This window comes from Erythrolamprus reginae, chromosome 2 (assembly GCF_031021105.1).
Source record: "Erythrolamprus reginae isolate rEryReg1 chromosome 2, rEryReg1.hap1, whole genome shotgun sequence".
Taxonomy (NCBI): domain Eukaryota; kingdom Metazoa; phylum Chordata; class Lepidosauria; order Squamata; family Dipsadidae; genus Erythrolamprus; species Erythrolamprus reginae.
In genome coordinates this window covers 82,948,730-82,961,167 of record NC_091951.1, presented here as the reverse complement: position 1 = coordinate 82,961,167, position 12,438 = coordinate 82,948,730, and the positions used below count along the sequence as shown (strand labels likewise).

At 37.3% G+C, this 12,438-nt stretch overlaps 1 protein-coding gene across 1 annotated transcript in view; it reads left to right on the top strand.

Moving 5' to 3' along the window:
- Window positions 1-2,720: 2,720 nt before the first annotated feature.
- TMEM40 (transmembrane protein 40) overlaps window positions 2,721-12,438 on the top strand; it is a 56,865-nt gene continuing 47,147 nt past the window's right edge. Inside the window, exon 1 of the mRNA XM_070735762.1 lies at window positions 2,721-2,745. The gene's annotated coding sequence lies outside the window, so the exon portion shown is untranslated. The remainder of the gene's footprint in view (window positions 2,746-12,438) is intronic.

Genomic DNA, 12,438 nt, shown 5'->3' with positions numbered 1-12,438 from the left:
AGCGTGCGTACATACTCTTTTGGCACCCAAGGAAAAAAAGGTTCGCCTTCACTGGCTTAGTGGATATGATTCTTAATTTAGTATCTCAAATCACAATAGATTAACAATATATATACAAAATTGTAGAAATCTCATGTCTTGTGGGACATCTAAGGCAGAAATACTATCAAAAATCCTATTAAGACACACAAAAAAATTGGTTCTAGAAAAAATAATACAGATTCTCATACAAAATTTTCAATTTATATTAAATATGAAAGGCAAGATCTATTGCAAGATCTAAAGTCATCTGGTTAATTTTAAAGAGAGGTTGGGATTTAAGGTAATTAAAAGTCACATTGCTGTCTTCAGGGCAAGTTTTCCACATGGACCTCTCCATTCATGAATCAGCATGTTGCATCACAGTCTCTTCTTGGGCTTCTCCCAAACAAAAATTATGTAAGAGTTACCACCTTTTCAAATTTAAACTTCCAGCAAAGATCTAAATGTTAACACTTCTGGGCGCAATGGGAAGTATCAAAGTTGGCAGGGGCAACAAAAAGCCCATATCTATCTCTCTCTCCCCCTCCCTCTCTCCCCCTCTACCAGTCTCCCCCTCCCTTTTGTTTTAGCTGAGACTAATTTATCCAATTATGCCTGTGAGAAAGTGCAAGAAACCATAGTTCCCTCTAAGCTGAGCAGTGAGCAATCGCTCACTTAAAAATCATCATCAACTCAGAGTTTTCCAAACCTGCCCAGAAGCCGAGAGGGAAAGAGTGAGAGGGAAGGAGAGAGAGAGGAAGAGAAGAAGAGAGGAAGAGAGAGAAACAGATAGAAAAAAGAGAGGAAGGAAAAGAGAAAGAAATAGACACACAGTACAGTATTTTATTTTGAAATTCTCTGAGGCAAAACAGGGTGGGTTTTTTATTTATTTATTTATTTGTTTGTTTGTTTGTTTGTTTGTTTATTATTTCTGTGCCGCCCAGTCCCGAAGGGACTGCCGCTCAGACACTATACTTTTCCGCCCACCCCAAAAAGAAATTAGAGGGAACACTGCAAGAAACTGCTTAACTTGGAAAAATCACAGAGAAAATGTTGCATAAGCAACATTCTGTATAAGCACACAAGTAATCTAAAATGTTATCAGAAGTTAAAACCAGATAATCAAGAAGCTCTCCAGTTCTATAGATGATTTGTGCTTTATTGCAGAACAAGCAGATATCAATTTCTTGTAAATGTTATTCTAAACTTTTTAAAAGCCCTTTAAAAGAAGTTACTGGTTGAGAAGAATCACTCAATTCTTGTTCTGCTTGTTACTAAAACAATCAAAAATCACCAGGAAGGATACAGCTTTTTGTGTAGATACATGACAATGCGATAAAACAGAAAAAAGTTTTAATCGTATCTTCAAAATTAGCTTCATTGAGCCCAGCCTTAATTCTGTACCTGTCAGGATTAGGGCATTTCTGACGTAACATTCCAAATTGCAGAGAGAAGAATTGTAATCAATATAATGACTTTAACAATGTAAAACTGCTTAGTCACGGTGAATCTACAGATTGTAGTGTAACCTGATTGGTTGACTAATGTATATACCATGATGCACCTTTGCATAGGTGTGGCTTAGTGTGGCTTGTTATGGCAGAATATTGTGGCTTGTGGTGGCTGATTATTGTGGAAGAATATCTTGGCTGAAGACTTGTAGCTGTGTATTGTAACTGAGAATAGTAGATAGAGATTTGTGAGTATTGTGTATAGTGTCATCTAAAGAAATAGCTACAGTGTAAATAGAATAGTTTTGCTATGAAGTGAATATTTTCTTAAGAAACTCTGCAGTAGTTGCCTTCAATTATCTTCAAGATTACTCTTCCTGATATCCTGGTAGGAGGCAGGCTGGCTAGCTGCTTTGGCTATCTGGATGGTCTAGTTTCTGCAAAACACTACTCCAACAGTGCCTATAATCATGCAGATACTTGCCCTTCCATCAAATAGCATTTATTCCAATCTTTAAAGCAATTTCACAATTACAGCTTCATTATTATTCACTATATTCCACATTATGTAAACCATCTCATTAAGCAAGATGAAGACATGAAGACATGTACATCAGGATACAAAACGTTCAATTATATTACACATTGCTCTGTACACGATGAGCTGAATGCTAAGATCATTATTTAGCTGTTCTTAAACTTAGGAACTTACAATGCATAATATTATCTACATTTATATATATATATTTCAAGAAGCACAAATATTTAAAAAAATACAAGTGCTCTAAATTCAGGCTTTAAAATTCTCCAGGCAGCAGTCTAAAAATTAAATCCCCATCATAGACATATATTAAACATGTAAATATATGTGTCCACTTATAAAAGCAGTAGAAGAATCCAACGTGATCAAGAAAGGGCACTTTATGTAGCTGAGCAAACTGAAGTTTGTCATGAATTGTTATGCTATTGCATTTTCAGATGTTCTTTTACCTTCCTAATCTATTTTTATAGCACACTTGCCAAAAATATGAAGGCCAGTCATCAGCAGGCAGCAACTGCTATTCTACAGGAACATCTGGTGGGATTTCTTTAAAAAATTGACAACTTGCCAGTGACAGAATTCATGTGAGAGGAAGAGGGCTGTGATTAGCATAATAAAAGCTTGTAATTACTTATGTCCAGCCAGGCAGGAGTCCAACGTTACCACACCTGCATCAAGCCATAATTATCCAACATTTCTCTTGGGATTTCTATTTCAGCAAGGCAGGAAGTGGTGAGTCTGTTCAACCCTCCCACTTTTTCCTTTTAACCTGCTGTTAGCAGCATGTTAATGATAACATGAGCCATCATAATGCTGAGCATTTATAGCAGGCATTCTGAATACTCAGAGGCAGTGCACATTATTTCTCCAGTTCTTACAAGCTTTCATTCCAGACTTTAATGTTTGTTTTTTAATTCAAATATTTATGTTTGCAATTGCATTTTACAGGTTTAAGTTCATCATCCTGAGATGATGAACAATTGCAGGAATTGGGGATGTCTAGTTTAATGAAATGAAGCACCAGGGGAGACATGATAGCAGTGTTCCAGTATCTCAGGGGTTGCCACAAAGAAGAGGGAATCAGGCTATTCTCCAAGGCACTTGAGGGTAGGACAAGAAGCAACAGGTGGAAACTAATCTAGGAGAGAATCAACTTAGAACTAAGGAGAAAATTCCTGACAATTAGAACAATTGGTCAGTGGAACAGCTGGTCTCCAGAAGTTGTGAATGCTCCAACACTGGAAGTTTTTAAGAAGATGTTGGATAACCATTTGTCTGAAATAATGTAGGGTTTCCTGCCTGAGTTGGGGGTTGGACTTGAAAACCTCCAAGATCCCTTCCAACTCTGTTATTCTATTCTGTTCGAGATCACCTTTAATGTAGGCGTAGGATATAAAAAGTTAAAAAGAAATGAATGAGATTATTTTTGATTCACAGAGATAAGGAGCAATCGAAAACACAAAAAAGTGAATTGAATAATTGTATTAAGTTGATTGCTACGTTAGAATTAAAGGAATAAAGACACCTTCAGCTCATGTTGGCTCCTGATGGGCACATTAATGAACTTTTTGAAGTGAATGGCTATTGCAGTCTTCTAGGATGTGTTCAGCCCCAGAAATCACTTGGAGGATCTCATCCTCATTTTCTAAGAAGCCCAACATTGCTTAGCTTTTAAGGTTAGACAAGATTAGCCAAATGCTAACAAATCTCAACAATTGATCGAAGTGTGTTTAACACCTACTCATATTTGTATATTTATTGTTAAATTAATTCAAAAAAAATATTGTGTTAAGAATTCTTGTTAGTCAACCTCAAAATATAGAACATAGAGCCCACAATCTGGGTCCTCATTTTACCCACCTGGGAAGGATGGAGGGTTGAGTCAACCTTGAGCCGGTGATGAGATTTGAACCGCTGACCTTCAGATCTACAAGTCAGCTTCAGTGGCCTGCAGTACAGCACTCTACCTGCTGCGCCACCCCGGCTCCATTGCCCTAGCTCAGCTTCAGCATGCATGTGTGTGCCAGCCCACTGATTTTTGACTCACACAGAGGAACTCTGGGGGCATTTTTGGCTTCCAGAGAGCCTCCTAGGGGATGGGGGAGGGTCTTATTACCCGCTCCCTGCTCCAGGGAAGCCTTTGAAGCCTGGGAAGGGCAAAACTCACTGGGCACACAAGAAGCTGGGAAACAGGCCGTTTTCGGCCTCCAGAGGGCCTCCGGGGGGGAAACTGTTTTCGCCATCCCCAGGCATTGAATTATGGTTGTGGGCACTCGCACGTACACAATAGCATGCACACATGCTTTTTTGGCACCCGAAGAAAAAAGGTTTCCCCATCACTGACATAGAGTAATAGAATTGGGGCCTCAGAGGTCATCTAATTCAACTCCCTGCTCAAGCAGGAGAATCTAAATCATTTCAGAAAAATGATTGTCAAATCTCTCTTTGAAAGCCTGCAATGATGGAGCCTCTACAACTTCTGAAGGCCAGTTATTTCATTGGTTAGTTGCTCTCACTGATAGGAAATTTATCCTTAGTTCTAGGTTGCTTCTTGCCTTGGTTAGTTTCTAACCATTGTTACTTTTCTTTCTTATTGGTGCTTTGGAAAATAGTTTGACCACTGCTGCTTTTGTAGGAGCCCCTCAAATATTGGAACATTGCTATTTTTTTTTAAAAATAAATTTATTAAATATATACAATAAAAACCAAATACAGAAAGACAAAAGAGATACGCATATTGTACATTTTTTACACTCTACTTATGTAGTAATTGGGGAGTGGGAGAAGGGGGTTGTGAAGGGAGGGAAGTAGATATAGAAGGAAGGGGGATAGGGAAAAGAAGGAGGGGGGGATAGAGAAGCGAAAACCAGCGTTAGAGCTGGGTCTTTCATGATTTGCGGCCTGTAGTTTGAGCTCGTAGTTGATGTGTTTTACCCTAAGGCTTTATCGATATGTTTTGAATGTAGTTTTTAGTGCCAATATATATAATTCATTTAGGGGTTTATTTTCTTTGTAAAGTTGGAGTTCGTGTCGATCGATGTTTACAGTTTGTTGTTTCAGTTTGATGTTATGATTTGTGATGTAAATTGCTATTTTTTCAAGTTGTTTTTGTTGGATATTTTTCTTGATGAGTAATTTTTAGATAATTCCTTTTTTTTAACCAGAGGTACCATTTATCCCAAACTTTGTAGAAATCTGTCTCATCCTTGTTTTGCAGTTCCATTGTTAGTTTGGACATTTCTGCGCATTCCATTATTTTAATCAAGAGTGATAGGGTAGTTGGGTTTTTTTCTTGCTTCCAAAATTGTGCATATAAAATCCGTGCGGCTGTAATAATATGGATTATAATATATCTGTTTTCTTTACTAAAATTTTGTCTTGTGATTCCTAGTAGAAATAGTTCGGGTTTCGCATGGATAGTCTGAGAAGTAATTTGTTCTAGTATAGTTTTAATTTTTTCCCAATATTTTTGGAACATTGCTATTATGTCCCCATATTTAAGTGATTGGCCACTAGGACTCCAAGATCCCTCGGGACAGTTACTGACATTAAGCCAAGTTTCACCCAGTCTATACCTGTGCAGGAAGGTAAACAAAAACCCTGGCCTAAACCAAAACTCTGCATACTTCCCTCCAAGTGAATGTAGTTCCATTGTATTCCACTATATGTTGAATACTGTACAATTTGTCTTTTATTTAATTGTCTTTTATTAATTAACTGCTTAAAATAATAATCTTACCACTAAAACATACAAAATGCATAAATAAACTTACAGTTGAAGAATCTTACTTTTTTTCCTCATTGTTCTTCCTGTGCTCTGATTTCCTGCCTGCATAGTCACCTCCTTTTACCTCTTGGATCCAGCTTGCTATTGTCCACCATTTCTTTCCCATTAATCCTTCTAATCTTTTTCATTAAATTTTGTAGTTCACTGTAACCTACAGCAGAGCTGGATCTGATAATAGCATTAAAGTAGCCAGACAGAGAACAGGTTCCAGGTCTGTTAATTACATGGACAGTATCATTAAATAATGTAATCATTAGATGGCTTTGCACTTAGTTAATTTAGACTGAGTGATGAGTTTAGTGTTTTCTGCTTTTATTTAATAAAGATAGCGATGAAGTCCAGTTTCCATTACGTTTTCTGCACAATGAGCCACTGCTATGTAGACATAGCACAGAGAGAAGTTAGATTTGCTTTTGCAGGTGGTGACTGTCTGAAATACCAAGACAATAAATCATAGCTTTCTAAAAATGCACAGAAGTGCCCACTTGTCCACATCAAGAAGTTCCAGGGCTTCTATCCTTTACTTGTTCAGACCTGGAGCTGCATTTGGGAAATAAACTATGCACTCACAATGCACAATCCCACCTATTAATTCTGGAATTCTTTTTCTGGTCTTTGTGGCATTTACAAAGCATGCAAATGAAAATGAGATCTAGCTCAGAATGAAGCTCTGTGTATACACTCTATGTATTCTTTTTTTAAAAAAATTTTTTAATAATAAATCAACAAAACAAAACATACGAACACACACACACACACACATATATATATTCAAGTCCCAGTGGGTATAGCTAGCTTATGAGGCCAAAATAAGGCCGAAATAAATCTATCCTAGTCTCCCTTAATTTTCAAATTCAGCAAAAAAAACCATGTGACACATAGAGATAGAATTGTCAGCTATCAATAAAATTAACTGCCTTGGAAATGGCCCTGGATTGGGCCCAGAGGCAAATAAGGAGCTGTGATGTTCCTTCAATACACCAGGTGATTTGACACAAAAATATGTAACCCTTCCCTGGTGCAGAGCTGAAGGGATTGGGTACTGTAGCCTAGAGGATAATTCTTTGCCTTACAAGGCAAAGGTTGCAGGTTCAAGTCCCAGTGGGTATGGCTAGCTGATGAGGCCAAAATAAGGCCGAAATAGATCTATCCTAGTCTCCCTTAATTTTCAAATTCAACAAAAAAACATGTGACATATATAAACACAAAATGAATTTGCTTAATACTTTACAATTCTGTTTCCATTGATTCCTTCTTTTTCTTAAACATTAGTTCAATTCTTTTTTCTTTTCTATCCAGATATATAGTTTTCCCCAAACTGTATAGTAGTCTTTATTTTGTTTATTCTCTGATTCATATGTTAATTTGCTTAATTTAGCACAATCTAGCATTTTCCTAATCACCATTTCTTCATTTGGTATATTTTCCCTTTTCCAAGTTTGTGCAAACACCAACCTTGATGATGTTAATATATATGTTATCAAGTAGTAGTCTTCCACTCTATGTATTCTAATAACGAGGTGGCGTTTGTAACTAGAAACCGAGAGTGCATCATGCCCAAATCTGTTATTTTAGCCCCAAATCTGGGCAGGCTGGTTTTATTGCATTTTTTTAAAAAGTAGAATGAAACAAGGAGTAGAAAAGGGCCTGCCTCTCTCTTCTTTCACAGCAGGATCTTGGCTCATTGCCTGGAGGGAATGATGGGGGAGCCCATATTCCAGTATGTCTGGCATGCCATCTGTTAGTACATATTGCAAAGTGGATTTGGTGTGCATACTCAACACGAAATGCAGGGCCCTGCCAGGGCCAGGGTGGAATGGTTGTATAGAGGAGATAGGGAGGAATATTAATCTTCAGCTGTTCACCTTGTGTTGCAAACAGCCTTTCTGCATAAGCCAACTAAATAAGGCACCGCTCAAGAATTGGTAACTACATCCCCTTTCAACCCCCATTCTGAATCTCTAGGCATATATTTGCTTGCTGTGTATTTATTCTCATTGTCTCTGAGCATGCTGAGATGATAAATTAGATGACCATGCTTTTTTTTGGCAAGTTCCAGCTCTTTAAGATGAATACAAATTGAAATGATGTGAATATTCCACATCATAAACAACTCTCTGGGCAGCTAGTATTTGAAGTACCCTACGTGAAACTCTGATGGTTCTACTGGGTATGCAGGGTTTATCAGACTCTGTGGCATTCCCGGTGGGACTTTTATTTATTTATTTATTTATAATTTTGTGAAGATGAAACTGCCACAGCTGTTCTAGTAAATATGAATCTCATCATCTGGTTACTTTTTGAAATTACTCAGAAACCTGGCATAGATGAAATATCTATCAATAAGTTTAGCCAAGTTCTTGTAACAAGCATTTGTTCTGAAGCAGAAGCTTTGCACCATAAATTACGTCCTTGTTAAATGTTCCCCAGGCTTTATGAACCTGAGTTATGAAACAGATCCTTCTTGCAATTTGTACTTTGCTGTTTAAAGGTAAATACAGTGATACCTCGTCTTACAAACTTAATTGGTTCTGGACCGAGGTTCTTAAGGTGAAAAGTTTGTAAGATGAAACAATGTTTCCCATAGGAATCAATGGAAAAGCAATTAATGCATGCAAGCCCAAAATTCACCCCTTTTGCCAGCCAAAGCGCCCGTTTTTGCGCTGCTGGGCTTCCCCTGAGGCTCCCCTCCATGGGAAACCCCAACTGTGGACTTCTGTGTTTTTGTGATGCTGTAGGGGAATCCCAGCATCAGAAAAATGAGCGCTTTGCTGGCAACGGAAGACCAGAAGTGGGGTTTCCCAGCAAAGGGAGCATCAGTGAAATCGCAGCGTCGCAAAAACACCGAAGTCCTCGAAACCCCACCTCTGGACCTCTGTGTTTTTGCGATGCTGCGATTTCACTGAGGCTCCCCTCACTGGGAAACCCCACCTTCGGACTTCCGTTGCCAGCAAAGTGCTCGTTTTTGCGATGCTGGGATTCCCCTGCAGCATCAAAACAACACGGAAGTCCACAGGTGGGGTTTCCCAGCTGCGGCGGTGGGTTTGTAAGGTGAAAATAGTTTGTAAGAAGAGGCAAAAAAATCTTAAACCCTGGGTTTGTATCTCGAAAAGTTTGTATGACGACGCATTTGTAAGACAAGGTATCACTGTATTATCTTACAGCTAGCTATTTTGATCATATTAAGAAAAAACATTAGGAAGATAAGAACATGTTACAGAATATAAAATATTTTATTAATTAAGCAAGCAGTCCTTCTTATCTAGGATTCGGAGCTAGCACATGCACAGGATTATATAGCAATAGCACTTAAATTTATATCACTTCATAGTGCTTTACTGCCTTCTTTAAACAGTTTACAGAGTCAGCCTATTGCCCCCAACAATCTGGGTCCTCATTTTACCCACCTTGGAAGGATGGAAGGCTGAGTCAATCTTGAGCCTGGTGAGATTTGATCTGCCAAACTGTTGACAGCCAGTGATCAGCAGAAGTAGCCTGCAGTAGTGCACTTTAACTACTGCACCACCGTGGCTCTTTCAGCATGGAAAAGATATATGAGATCATCTATATAGCCCCTTATAAAATATATTTTTTCCAGTCTAGAGAACAAAGAGCTGGGAAGGCTGAGTTCTAGTCCTGCTTTAGAACCAAATTAAGCCATGTGACTTTGGGTCAATTGCTTTCCCTTAGAAATAAATCAATTGCAAACTATTTACAAAGAAATGGGCGGTCCTTTGATCACCTGGTTGTGGGCCCCATTCTGATTTGACCCCTTTCCTTGGAAATCCCTGACAAAATCTGTTTCTTGTTCAGAGATTCCTAATAAAACATTGATTAAAGTTAGAGAGCACAAGAGAAGAAGGAAAGGCCCAGTAAGCAAAATATATATTTTTAAAATTACACAAAGTTATTTCTAAGAAGCCCTGATCTGAAAGAACAATTTGCAGCAAAAATCTCATAGCTTTGAGACATCTGACAGAAGTTAATCAAAGAAGGATGCATTTTCATTTGAAAATTGTACTCCTGACAGCTGATTGACACTTTTTCCATGGTAATTTTATGGCATTGCTAGCTCAAAGATAACAGTCTGTAGTTCATTTTGTAGCTTTCAGGAGCTCCATTTTTTTTAATGTAATGTTTTTTTAAAAAAACATTTTGATTGTCAGTACATAAAATTAGAGAAGAGAAATGAAATGAAAGGAAAGAGAATGTTAACAGTGGAGTTAAATCTATTTTTTTGCTTTATCTCAGTGTGCTAACATACTGAATACACACTTTCATCTTTCTTTGCTCTCAGTATTCTAGTGATGAACTTCAAAATGGCTGTTTCAAGGTTTTCTGTGGATATCCTCTCCAATCTCAGTGAAAAAGATGCCATATGGAAGTGGCGGTCTCAATTCTAGCGAGTAGAGTATGTCAGTAGAAAGAATTATAAAAGTCATATCCTCCTGTGGTCTTCTTAGAGGCATCTGGTGGCCCACTATGGAAATAAGATGGAGCCATCGGGCTTTAGGTCTGACAAAGCAGAAGGGTGATTCTTATTTTTAGTCATAAGAACTGACTCCCTTTAATCTTTTTTAAAAAGTTATATTTTTATTGGTTTTGCACATTGAAATTAACATAAACAAACATAAAACGGTGCACAGTGCATGTGCCCATCACCCGACTAACAATTCCACCACCACCACCACCAATTGCGGGGGGTTCAAATATTTACTAGTTTATATTCTTTTATTTCCTTAGCTCTACTTTGCATTTGTTTATTATTGAAAGAGTGATTGGAGTTTATTTTTCACATTTTCATCACAAATTCTACTCAGCATATAACCTTTCACCTTATTCCATCGTACCATCAGCTTCTCCTATTTATTTTCGTCAAAATCGTTTAATCTTATTTCCATGATTTCAAAATGAATGTGATCCACCATGTACCAGTACCAATTCTGTAATGTCCATTTTTTAGACTCTTTCCAACCCAATACCACTACCGCTTGAGCACTTTCCAATGCTGTTTTTATTTCTTTGAAGTCTCTTAATTCTCTTTGTTTAACTAATATCGCTATTTCTTTTGTAATTATCCACTTAATATTTAACATTTTATTTATTTCATTCTGCACTTCCTTCCAAAATTTCTGAACTTCAACACACTCCCAGAACATATGCATGAAGATTCTCTGACTCCCTTTAATCAAATGTAAAAGTTTACTCCCTCTCACTGGATGTAGCAAGCTTTGCTATTTTCTTTGTGAGCTCATGGCATCCCTGGAACAGATGGAACTACGCTTTTGGACAGGGATAGGGGGAACTTAGTTACTGAGCACCTATTTTGCTGTGCCTTTTTGCTAACAGATTAACACATGATAACACATGGAGTATAGTACGTTCACAACAATGGATGCCTTTTTGGTAAAATATGTTAATTGGAAAAGGTGCTACTAGACTTCTGATTTTGTTGTTATTGTTTTGGTTACTTTTTAAACAATTGTATTGCTAGGAAGAGGGGAGGGGAGGAGAAATAAATTGTTCCTCTTATTCTGACTACCAGATCTGGATTGCAAAAATGGCTTAAAAATTTTTTTTAATTAAAAAAAAGAGATTTGGATTGCAAAAATCCAGATCTCCAGTGAGAATTCTCTATCTTTGTTGACGTCTTGTGACCATCTGGATTTGGCAGCTCCAATCGCCTCCTCCTTCCTCCCCTCTTCCTGCATCCCCTCCCAAAGAGTGCAGCTTCCTCAATAAACCTTATTCACCCTTTCAGACCTTAAGCATCTGTTTCTATATACTCTTAATGGATTTGATCCACTCCTCTATATGCACCACTGAATTTGAACCCTGGTGTTTGAAAGATGCCAACCAGATTGCCTCTCTCTCTCACACACACACACACACACACACACACACACACACACACACACCTGCCTCAAATAAAACATGATGTAAATTTTGTTTCTTTTTTTTTTACCAATATTTTTATTAATTTTCTTAAAATAACATACAGACTTACAAACATTTAACATAGAATGTGGGGATGTATCATCCCCGCTTTTCTTAAAAGTATAAATGCAGATACAGAAAAAGGAATACATGATTAAATGCGTAATTCAATACTACTAATACAAAAATATCTAGTAAGGAAAAAGTGATATTGTAAAAAAGAAAAATAGTTATAACTAGTATAAAGTCAAACAATCTTGTCAATTCTATGTATATAGACTAAATCTAATATTAATCTCAATAAAAAAAGAAAGATTTAAACCAAAGTATCTATGCCTATTGTTAATCTTCTATTATTAGTTTTTTTTTCTTATCTATCCATTCATAAACATTGTTCCATGTTTCATAAAATTTCGTTTCTTCTTGATCATTCAAGCGTCTTGTCATCATATCCATCTCCGCGCAGTCTAATATTTTTGTAATAACTCCCTCTTCTTTGGGGATATTTTCCCCTTTCCAATTTTGCACATAGATAATCCTTGCCGCTGTAAAAATATGTATGATTAAGTACAAGATTTCTTTTTTGTAATTTTGATTAGTAATTCCTAGTAAACAGAACTCTGGGGTAATTTTGTTTCTATAGGCACCAGGCAAGGCAAGATTTCCAACAAAGGAAGAGTTTCAATGGAATAACTATGATT